Source organism: Mesoplodon densirostris, chromosome 7 (genome assembly GCF_025265405.1).
Source record: "Mesoplodon densirostris isolate mMesDen1 chromosome 7, mMesDen1 primary haplotype, whole genome shotgun sequence".
In the NCBI taxonomy this organism is placed as follows: Eukaryota; Metazoa; Chordata; class Mammalia; order Artiodactyla; family Ziphiidae; genus Mesoplodon; species Mesoplodon densirostris.
Genome location: NC_082667.1, coordinates 77,122,283 through 77,134,789, shown reverse-complemented (window position 1 = coordinate 77,134,789; position 12,507 = coordinate 77,122,283). Strand labels below are relative to the sequence as shown.

The window sequence follows — 12,507 nt, the reverse complement described above, 5'->3', positions numbered from 1 at the left end:
AGAACTGCTTTTGCTGCATCCCATAGGTTTTGGGTCGTAGTGTCTCCATTGTCATTTGTTTCTAGGTATTTTTTAATTTCCTCTTTGATTTCTTCAGTGATCACTTCGTTATTAACTAGTGTATTGTTTAGCCTCCATGTGTTTGTATTTTTTACAGATCTTTTCCTGTAATTGATGTCTAGTCTCATAGCATTGTGGTCGGAAAAGATACTTGATACAATTTCAATTTTCTTAAATTTACCAGGTCTTGATTTGTGACCCAAGATATGATCTATCCTGGAGAATGTTCCATGAGCACTTGAGAAAAATGTGTATTCTGTTGTTTTTGGATGAAATGTCCTATAAATATCAATTAAGTCCATCTTGTTTAATGTATCATTTAAAGCTTGTGTTTCTTTATTTATTTTCATTTTGGATGATCTGTCCATTGGTGAAAGTGGGGTGTTAAAGTCCCCTACTATGAATGTGTTACTGTCGATTTCCCCTTTTATGGCTGTTAGTATTTGCCTTATGTATTGAGGTGCTCCTATGTTGGGTGCATAAATATTTACAATTGTTATATCTTCTTCTTGGATCGATCCCTTGATCATTAGGTAGTGTCCTTCTTTGTGTCTTCTAATAGTCTTTATTTTAAAGTCTATTTTGTCTGATATAAGAATTGCTACTCCAGCTTTCTTTTGATTTCCATTTGCATGGAATATCTGTTTCCATCCCCTTACTTTCAATCTGTATGTGTCTCTAGGTCTGAAGTGGGTCTCTTGTAGACAGCATATATATGGGTCTTGTTTTTGTATCCATTCAGCCAATCTGTGTCTTTTGGTGGGAGCATTTAGTCCATTTACATTTAAGGTAATTATTGATATGTATGTTCCTATTCCCATTTCCTTAATGGTTTTGGGTTCATTATTGTAGGTCTTTTCCTTCTGTTGTGTTTCTTGCCTAGAGAAGTTCCTTTAGCATTTGTTGTAAAGCTGGTTTGGTGGTGCTGAACTCTCTCAGCTTTTGCTTGTCTGTAAAGTTTTTAATTTCTCCATCAAATCTGATCGAGATCCTTGCTGGGTAGAGTAATCTTGGTTGCAGGTTTGTCTCCTTCATCACTTTAGTTATGTCCTGCCACTCCCTTCTGGCTTGTAGAGTTTCTGCTGAGAGATCAGCTGTTAACCTGATGGGGATTCCCTTGTGTGTTATTTGTTGTTTTTGCCTTGCTGCTTTTAATATGATTTCTTTGTGTTTAATTTTTGACAGTTTGATTAATATGTCTTGGCTATTTCTCCTTGGATTTATTCTGTATGGGACTCTCTGTGCCTCCTGGACTTGATTAACTATTTCCTTTCCCATATTAGGGAAGTTTTCAACTATAATCTCTTCAAATATTTTCTCAGTCCCTTTCTTTTTCTCTTCTTCTTCTGGAACCCCTATAATTCGAATGTTGGTGCGTTTAATGTTGTCCCAGAGGTCTCTGAGACTGTCCTCTGTTCTTTTCATTCTTTTTTCTTTATTTTGCTCTGCATCAGTTATTTCCACTATTTTATCTTCCACCTCACTTATCCGTTCTTCTGCCTCAGTTATTCTGCTATTGATCCCATCTAGAGTATTTTTCATGTCATTTATTGTGTTTTTAATCGATGCTGGATTCATCTTTAGTTCTTCTAAGTCCTTGTTAACTGTTTCTTGCATTTTGTCTATTCTATTTCCAAGATTTTGGATCTTGGAAATAGAATCTTGGATCAGCTTTACTATCATTATTCTGAATTCTTTTTCAGGTAGACTGCCTATTACCTCTTCATTTGTTAGGTCTGGTAGGTTTTTATCTTGCTCCTTCACCTGCTGTGTGTTTTTCTGTTTTCTCATTTTGCTTATGTTACTGTGTTTGGGGTCTCCTTTTTGCAGGCTACAGATTTGTAGTTCCCGTTGTTTTTGGTGGCTGTCCCCAGTGGCTAAGGTTGTTTCAGTAGGTTGTGTAGGCTTCCTGGTGGGGAGGGACTAGTGCCTGTGTTCTGGTGGTTGAGGCTCGATCTTGTCTTTCTGGTGGACAGGTCCCCGTCTGGTGGTGTGTTTTGGGGTGCCTGTGGCCTTATTATGTTTTTAGGCAGCCTCTCTGCTAATGGGTGGGGTTGTGTTCCTGTCTTGCTAGTTGCTTGGCATAGGGTGACCAGCACTGTAGCTTGCTGGTCGTTGACTGAAGCTGGGTGCTGGTGTTGAGATGGAGATCTCTGGGAGATTTTCGCCGCTTGATATTATGTGGAGCTGGGAGGTCTCTTGTGGACCCGTGTCCTGAAGTTGGCTCTCCCACTTCAGAGGCACAGCACTGACTCCTGGCTGCAGCACCAAGAGCTTTTCATAATGTAGAGAACATATCATGGGAAGCACATAGACAGTTGTTAAGCTTCTCCACTGTATGATAAAATTCTTGAATTATTACATTATAAACCGGTCCGGGGAGGAAGGCGCCATCCGGGAGCGCGTAAGGGCTGCACGGCGCAGGCGGCGGGCAGGGCCGAGCGGTGGCGGCGGCGCTGTCCTAGGAGAGGTACTGGAGCCGGGGGACGCCGAGGCGGCGACAGCGGCGGCGGGGGCGCGGGGCCCTCTCTTTGTGTCTGAATGAACAAAGGATAACTGGGCCTTTTTTGAAGTCTTTGAGTGAGTTGAAGACACAAAATGCAACCTGTACTCTTATAATATGTTCAGTTTATCAGTACACAAACTTATAAACCGTGAATTTCCCTAAAGTTATTATACCATTTAGAAGATTTTGCTGGGACGTTTACTTAAAACCAAACAATTGAGGTCTATAGGTCCAAATAATTTCCTTCTCTCTTGCTGTCTCCATTTCAGTTTCCTGAGTTTCTGGGAAGGCCTGGTTTCCCCAAAGGAACGATTTCTGGTAGAGGTCTGAAGGTCTGACCCAAGAAAAAAATCCAGTATAGCCAATGAATTGAGGACAAGAAGGTTTCCAGTCAGGTAGGAACATTTAATCTCATACATTACAATCACCTTAAGTAAGGTGTGCTGATAGCTGGATATGATTTAACTTCTTGGAAAAAGATGCATATATAACCTGCCCCACAAGGAAGCTGTTCTCAATTCCCTTAGTGGTTGTGGTGTTTATCAGAGAGTGCCTTGGGGGAAGATGAATACAATAACAGTATGATGCTTTTCTTTTCATTTTTAGCTCATTGTTGCCACGTACACTTGGTGATCTTGGTGCCTGTGGTTTAATCCCAGGAGGTTAGACATGTGGAACAGCACATTAACCCTTTTTAGTATTTTCTCCCAAGACAAATCATTTTTATAGGTTGTCTCCATGGTCTTCTAGTTGCTTATCAAAATTAAGCATCAAGTCTTCTAAGTGAGCAATAGCCCCAGTCAGTGTGAGGAAATCAGCTTGGTTCTTATTGGGGCACAAATTCTTGGTCTTGGCACAAAGTGAGTTCACATAGGGAGTTAGAAGGAGAAGAATGGGGCATGCGAAAGGGGAGTTCTCTGTTCTCATTTACCTATGCATGTTGAAACTCCACTAACAGTTTTATTTTCATTAGCAATTTGTGATAAAAACTTAGGGTAAAGGGAATAATGAAGCTGTCCCATTATATGGCAGGACAAAAGATAGTAGGGACATCAAAATCAGGGCCTATCTATCTCATTTGCAGTTGTATACTCAGTGTTTAGCATAGCATTTGACCCCTCATCAGTATTCAATAAGAAGATGCGTGTTGAATGACTTAGGGATGAATTAATGAATGAAAAAAGTTAATATGGTAGAAAATGTGTTTTATCCTTGTATTTTCGTGTGTTGACTTCTGTATTTCAAGACCCAGCGCTGTAACTGACACATAGAATATAAGCAGTAAAATTTGCTGAAAGAATGAATGAGTCCCCAGAATTCTAAGAAGAATTTTAAGACCAACACAGACCCCATATCTGCCAAGGTCTATGACAGAAGTATCCAGAGAAGAAAGCCTGATCTCAGCTAGTGGTAGAGCTGACAGAATTTATCTAGTTTTAATAATTTACAGCTCATCCCATTACATCTAGGCATAGTACCTACGTGAGCCATACAATTAAATGTTGACTGAAAAAAAATGCACAACCTAAAAGTTGAGAATTATGTTTTATTTGGAGGACATACTGAGGACTTAAATCAGGAGACAGCCTCTCAGATAGCTCTGAGCGACTGTTCTGAAGAGGTAAGGGAGGGCACAGGATATTTAGGGGTTCTTGCAAAAAAAAACCCCAGGTAGTTGGAACATCAAAAGATTACTGTTAATTAAAGAAACTAGACATCTTAAGTTAATAAATTTAGTACTTTTCTATATATGGTGAGATGCAAGAATATGGTCTCATGGAAATCATTCCCTTGATATGCACTTTAATTATCTAGGGCCAGTATCCTGTTTTCTCCATCCTGAATCCCCTCAGGGTGCAGCATTGGGGGTGGCTTCTGTGGCTGATGGCTTGATGGCTATAACATCCTCTGTTACTGATACCCCAGGCTACATTCTTTGTCCACGTAAATGCTTGAATATGGATAGTAAATCTGTGGATTTGCAAAACGTAATTCTTGGAGCATTTTTAGAAGGACAAAGTTAAGGGCAATTTCAGAATCACTAGCAGCTAAAATTGCTATTTATACTTTTCCATTGGTAGGTAGTAATCTGCTGTTGCTATCTTCAGTATTCCCAAGGGATAACAAAAGCCATTTAATTCAAGAAAGAAATGTAAACTTTAGCACAATGCAACTTCCACAAAACCAAACACACAAACACACACCCAACTCTCGCAGATATGAAGTAATAATCTGAAATAGAATCCTGGAACTAATTGCAAAAAAAAGAGCAAATGTACTCATATTAGATTTTATCCTTTTATTAATGTTTGATATATATATATATGTATTTATTAATAAAATTCAGAGTTGCTATATGGAGAAATAGCTTTGTACGAATATTGTCTTTGTAGTGTTTATCAATAATGTATGAGATTGCCTCCTATGCTCCTTTTCCTTTATTCTCTTGCAGGCAGTAAATGTAGTTATCAGTTGTTTTTAAAATTTCTAGGCAGCCAAAGGACTAGTATCACTTAAATAAAGAAGGCAAATTGTCCCAAAGTAGGAACAATTTCCCTTCATTATGGAACATAAAGTCCTCATATGAAGGGGGAAGAATTTCATAGCTAAAAGCTTTCAACTACAGAAGATTTATGAGTAACTATGTATGTTGTTTCAAAGTGGACTCTCTATAATTAATGCCTTGGGGTTATCTTTGGTATATAATGGATTTTGATTTTTTAAATATTATTAGATAATATACAGAAGAATATATTTAATTGTATGTAAGTTATGAGAAATAATAAAAACTCCTGCAAACACACCACCAAAACTAAGAAGTAGAATCAAAACTGCTGAGTCTTCTCTCTGTTCTCTACCTTGATCCCACCTTCCTGCTTTCACCAAAGAAATCACTCTGATCTTAGCTTTATGTTCAACATCCACATAATTTTTATCTGATTTTGCTTATTATTGAGATTTATAAAATTGATATCATACTTTAGTCTTCTGTGCTTGCTTTTTTTACTCAACATTATGTTTCTAAGGTTCATCCACTTTACTTTAACTAGTGTTCATTCATTTGTACTACTGTATAATATTTTATTGTATAAATACAAGAAAATGTGTTTATTATTCTATTAATGATATTTGGGTTGTTTGGGGCCTATTACGGACAATACTTCCATGAACATTTATTTTAATGTTTCCTGGTACACATGTGCAAGATTTAACATAAGTAAAAGAGTAGACATACTAAGAGTAGAATTGCTGAGTTGTAGGGAATTCAAATATTCAACTTTAAAAATTCATGTCACAATGTTTTCCAAAGTTATGGCATCAATTTTCAGCCCTTTTGCTCTATAGCTTCACCAGTTAGAATGGTCATTCTAGTCTTTTGTTCCTTGTATTAGTCTGCTCAGGTTGTCCTAGCAAAATACCTCAGATTCAGTGGCTTAAAAAACAAGAGATTTATCTTCTCACAGTTCTGGAGGCTGGAAGTCCAAGCTCAAGATGTTGGCAGTTTTGGGTCCTCCTGAGGCCTCTTTCCTTGACTTGCAGATGACCGCTGCTTTCTTGCTATGTCCTCACATGGCCTTTTCTCTGTGTGTATACATCCCTCTTATCTCTTTCTCTTCTTACAAGGACACCAGTCATATCAGTTAGGGCCCCACCATTATGACCTCATTTAACCATAATTATGTTTTTAAAGTCCCTGTCTCCAAACAGCTACATTGGGAGATGGGGCATCAACATACGAATTTTAGGGAACACAATTCAGTCCATAACAATTTTAATTTGTATTTCCCTAATTACTGATAGGCTGAGAATCCTTTCATCTGTTTAATAGTTGCCTATGTTTCCTATTCTGTGAAGTCCAGAGAATATCTTTTGTCCATTTTTCTACTGTTTATCTTTTTCTTACTTATTTGTATTGTTTTTTAAATACAAGCAAATAATCTTTGGTCAGCTATATATGACACAAATAAGTTATTTCATACCTTCTAACTTTTTTTTTTTTTTTTTTTTTTTGCGGTATGCGGGCCTCTCACTGTTGTGGCCTCCCCCGTTGCGGAGCACAGGCTCCGGACGCGCAGGCTCCGGACGCGCAGGCTCAGCGGCCATGGCTCACGGGCCCAGCCGCTCCGCGGCATATGGGATCCTCCCAGACCGGGGCACGAACCCGTATCCCCTGCATCGGCAGGCGGACTCTCAACCACTTGCGCCACCAGGGAGGCCCTACCTTCTAACTTTTTTAATGTTGTCTTTTGATAAATAGCGGCTCTCAATTTTAATGAAATCAAATTTATCTTTTAGCTTAGTGTCTTTTTGTTCTACTTAAAATGTCCTTCCCTAGTTTAATGCTACCCAGATATAGTATATTTTCTTCTGAAAGTTCTAGTGTATCTTTGTTTTATATTCAAGCCATTAATGCACTTACAATCGTCTTGTCTGTATTATCCAATTTCTTTGTTTTCTGATGAATAATTAAGTTTTCCAGGACCATTTTGGAATGAATGGATTTTTTAGGTGTGTCTGAGCTGTTCTTGACCATTCACATAAATTTCAGAATTGGCAATCCTGTAAAACCTCTATTAAGTATTTTTATTGTAATTGTATTGACTATATAAATTAAGTTGGGGGAAACTTACACCATTATGATGAGTCTTTTCTATCCATAAACAAGATGTACCTCTCCATTTATTTAAGACTTCTTTAATATCTTTCAATAAGGTTTTATTTTCTCCATAAATGTCTTGCACATTTTTATTTAGATTTATTCCTAGGTAGTTTTTTTTTTTTCCATTTTAAATACTTTTTAAGCTCTCTCTTTGTTCCTGGATTATAGAAATCCAATAGATTTTTGCATCTTGAGCTTATATCTAGCCATCTTGCTAATATTGTTTTTTAGTAAGAGAGGATTTTCTTAGCAAAGAGGAATAAATGTAAAATTAAATAAAAAGGTTATGGGTCAGCTCTGGTCAATAGAACTTTCCATGATAATGGAAATGTTCTTAGTGCTGTCAAAAACGACAGCCATTAGTCACATGTGTTTTTAACTTTTTAAATGTAAGTTCAATAAAATTAAAATTTCAGTTCCTAAGTCAAACTTGCCCACATTTCAAGTATTTAATAGCCACTTGTGACTAGTGGACACTATACTGGACATTGTATCTCTAGACTATTAGACTGTGAAGCCATGGCGTCCCGGGATTTTATCTTTGTCAATGGCATAAGTGAGATCTTTCATGTGACAGTTATTCTGTTATTAAAAAGAGAAGTTACTTAACCTAGTCATCCCTAACTTTTTGAAATAATCCAACATAGCTTTCACCATCCATGAATTTCTTGAATCATATTTGTGTTTCTAAACTATTTCTTATGTCATGTGTTCACTTTGTAGCAAGTTCATTGTCCTAAAATGGCACATACCAAAGTATCAAGAGGTTCCCTTATTCCTGATAAGCTGTGATTGGATGAAGAAGACCTTGTTACCCTGCCTATCTGATTTTTATTATAATCAGATGTTAATCTGTATCAGTCTCCATATTCAAAATTCACCTTCAAAATTATATGTTATTCCCATGATGGTTGTCTTTATTTCATTTAGCTAGTATCATGACCTTTTAAATGCAGTTTTGGTCATTTTCTACTAAAACCTCATATTTATCTGTGTGGAAATACATCTCCTACTTGTTTGCCCTCTTATAAACTCTTCCTGTAATTTAATCCTCATGAGCTTTATTTCCCCGAATTTTAATTACTTAATATTTTGTGAAACATTTAAGAGATCACTGGTATGCTCTTTTTTTCAATCATCTATACTTTTAAACAGTGTGTTGCAATAAGAAATAGTACTGGTAATCAGAAGACCAGAGTCCTAGTTTGACCCATAAAAATGAACTATATGTGCATTTAAATAAGTTTTATATAAGGTTATATAAGGTTTATTCTGATTCTAAAATTGTTATGATTATTTAGAAAATTATGTTTGAAATATGACATTATTCAAAACCAATAGAGGTTTGAAATCTATTAAAAATCTACAAAGAATTCAACTATTTCACCTTTTTCCCTGATTTGATATTAAACTGTAATCCTTCATCTTTCACTTACAGCATGCTGTAGCTGCTGTTGACACAAAGACAAAATATAATGTCTAAATATTGTGTACTTGTTTTTAAATGAATACTTTTGTTTAAAATTGTCTTTTACATAGATTCTTGATTCCCTTTTCACAACTTTTCCATTCCCCATGCTACTGCAATCAATCACTCATGATAGAAAATTATTCTCTTTTCTGTTTGCTAAAGCTCTTTTTAAAATACCAAGTTTCAAATGATCATCAATTCAAGAAACTTTGGGAAATGAACCTCATAATTTCCAGAATGAATATTTTGTTTCACTGGCTACCAGGACACCATCCTCTCCTAGATTTCTCCCCTCTCACTCACCATTCCTTGGCAGCCTCCCTTGGTGATGCCTCCCATCCTTCAACGTCTGTTAGAATGCCCTAAGGCTCATTCCTGGCCCCCTTCACTCTCCATCTACCTTAACTACTCACGAGTTTTAATCTAGTCCCATTACTTTAATGGGAAGATGACTTATGACTCCCCAATTCATACTTCTAGCCCTAAGCACTCACCTAACCTCCAGACTCCTAATTCCAATTTCCCACTAAATATCTCCAATCTATGCATAATAGACACTTCAAACTTAGCAAATAAAACTAAATATTTTGCTTTGATCCATCCATTGCACTCCAGTTTTTCCTGGCTCCATAACTCATCCAGTTGCTCAGGCCAAAAATGTTAGATTCATCCTTAAACTCTCACTTTCCCACAATTCCTATGTCCAGTCCATCAGAAATTCTTGCCAGTCTAACTTGAAAATACATCCTGAATCCACCTACCTCTCACCTTACTCTTGCCGTCTTTTCTTACTCCAAGCCATCATTGCTTGCCTCATCTAATGCAATAGGCAGCCTCTTCCACAACCTCCTTGCTTCCTCTCCTCTTGCCCCAATCCTTATAGTCTCTAACCAATACAATAGCCAGAATAATCACAAAAAAACCATGAATCATATTACATTATTTCCCAAAACCTGTTCCCATCACTTTAGAATAAAAATTAAACTTTTTACCTGTCCCACGTGCTTTATCCAGTATTTCTTCTGCCCTACTCTCCAAGCTCGTTTACTACTACTATTCTCTCACACACACATCCAGATTTTCTTTCTGCAGTGGCTTTCCCAACATCAGGGCCTTTGCACTTGCTATTCCCTAAAACCTGGAAGATTTTAAAAATCTGTAAGATTCCTCCAAGCAAGATCTTAGAAGGTATTTACATTTCATTTTGTAGAGACATTTGGTAGAAGACATTTTTGCAGAAGATTGATACATTTTACTTTGGCGGCTATTCACACATCTGGCAATTTCCAAGTTGGTTAAATAACAAATGTGAATTGATGAAGCTAAAATAAAAGAACTGTAGTTGGTGAGACCTATGTGTTTTAAACCGTGAACTTTGAGGAATTGTAGACATGCAAACTACACCATGGTTTCAGTGTTAATGTGTGAGAATTAGCTAAGGTATTTTCCAAATACTCATTACTCTCTAAAGAGCTTCTGAGCAGGAAATCAGAACAGGGCCTGTGGACCTGAATTTTATCTAGTACCACAGTTGATTCTGTTGCAGATGGTTTTCAGTCAGCCCTTTGAGAGACACCAAGCTGGGGTATTTGCCCAGATATGATTACCAATGGTCATGCAAGTCACCAATGAGATACAATCGAGAATCAACAAATGACTGAAAAGAGTGACAAAAGAAGAAGAGGATCCAGTAAGGACCAGTAGAGACGCTATCCCAAGCACTCTTGGCTAGGAGTTTTACAAATCCATTCATATAAATGGATGATAGTTAACAGCCAAATGGCACTGCATATTTTTTTAAGTTGCTGAGTATTAAAGTGTATGGCTAAGCATCATAAGTTTTGTTAAATTATATTTTGGTTGCTATAAAATTAGGTGTACATTGTGTGTCATAGATGTAGGGATACAGATGTGTAAATATATGTCGTTTCAGTTCTTCAGCTGATACTTCATAATGTCTTTGCAACTTCTAAATGAAGGACCTCTTCAAATATTGTTTAGAAAGAAAAGATGCCTGTTCATCCCTGTCCACCTCCCTTTCTTCATCCCCTTCCTTGTCCCTTCCCTTCTTTTTTTAAAAATCTTTATTGTAGTATAACTGCTTTATAGTGTTGTGATCCCTTCCCTTCTTGAACAAATTAGTCCATTAAGTGAGGTAAAATAACCCTTTGTCAGCATGGGGGAGGTGGGCATTCAAGGAACCACATGACTTGGCATTGGGTCTCAGAGTCTGAGAAAGGGGAGAGGATGTCTGCATAAGGGAGCCTGGAGTTGACTGCTGAAGTCTGATTCGTGTTCAAGGGCATCCACATGAGGAAGTGGCCTTGGCAACCACTCTGTACAGATTGTCATAACCCGTGCCAGGTGGAGAAAATGTGTGGATGGGAAAGTGGCAGCTACAAGAATTTACTTAAATACAGGAAGATTGATCAAATAATTAAGGATATTAAGAATATGGTAATCAGTGTTATTTTAATATCTGTGGAGGGAGTTAAAATATGAAAAGGGCAAAAACTAGAATGAAAGGGTGTTGAAAGGGAATGGAGGATGTTAATGTGAACACATGATTTTCAATATAGAGACATTATAGAAATAAACATAGACTATATGTATGCATATGTTTATGAACGTGTTTGTGAATATGTGTAAATGGTTATGAATATGTGTTTTCATATGTGTGTATGTATATATGTACATAAATCCCCTAGCTCTGCCTATTGAGAGTACCTGGGACCACTGCTTCCCAAGAGCAATGAATACACCTAGTGTCCAGATCTTGGTTTCTAAATACAGCTCTCCAACTGAAGGAACTAAAGGTCTTTGGAGAAATGGCTGATTCTAGAACCACTACAGGGAAAATATAAGATGACCCTAGAACATACTATTGTTTCAAGAAGTAAGGGATCAGCCATAAAAAGAAACGACATTCAGTTATTTGTAGTGAGGTGGATGGACCTAGAGTCTGTCATACAGAGTGAAGTAAGTCAGAAAGAGAAAGACAAATACCGTATGCTAACACATATATATGGAATCTAAAAAAAAAAAATGTCATGAAGAACCTAGGGGTAAGAAAGGAATAAAGACACAGACCTACTAGAGAATGGACTTGAGGATATGGGGAGGGGGAAGGATAAGCTGTGACAAAGTGAGAGAGTGGCATGGACATATATATACGCTACCAAACGTAAAATAGATAGCTAGTGGGAAGCAGCCTCATAGCACAGGGAGATCAGCTTGGTGCTTTGTGACCACCTAGAGGGTTGGGGTAAGGAGGGTGGGAGGGAGGGAGACGCAAGAGGGAGGGGATATGGGGATGTATGTATATGTATAGCTGATTCACTTTGTTATAAAGCAGAAACTAACACACCATTGTAAAGCAATTATACTCCAATAAAGATGTTAGAAAAAAGAAGAAGAAGGGAGATATCAAAGAATAATTGGGAAACATCAAAGGATATGGAAGCCAAACTGAAGGGGTTTCCACTGGACAAATCTTGAACAATCTAAGCCTCAAAATAAATAATGGTAGAAACGTATTATAGTCAATTGAATAAAATAGGAGTCTATGAGTTCATACTGATTTAAATAATTAAATTGAATAAATTATGTTTGATGAGGAACAGGATATTTACATAATTACAAAGTGCCTTACCACAAAAATTATTAATAATGAAGGAGAAAAAATAACTTTACAATGGAGAAGACTGGGTGATACACCTTAATCAAATGAGTAAAATAATATTCCAGTAAGGTTACTAGTTAAAAGTTTGCCGAAATTGTTTGATAGGAAGCAGTGAGAAGAACAGAGCT

At 37.1% G+C, this 12,507-nt stretch overlaps 2 pseudogenes; one reads left to right on the top strand and one right to left on the bottom strand.

Moving 5' to 3' along the window:
* The window catches only part of LOC132493220 (ferritin heavy chain-like), a 37,457-nt pseudogene extending 30,405 nt beyond the window's left edge, over positions 1 to 7,052 (bottom strand).
* The window catches only part of LOC132494203 (centrosomal protein of 78 kDa-like), a 138,377-nt pseudogene that overhangs the window by 50,130 nt on the left and 75,740 nt on the right, over positions 1 to 12,507 (top strand).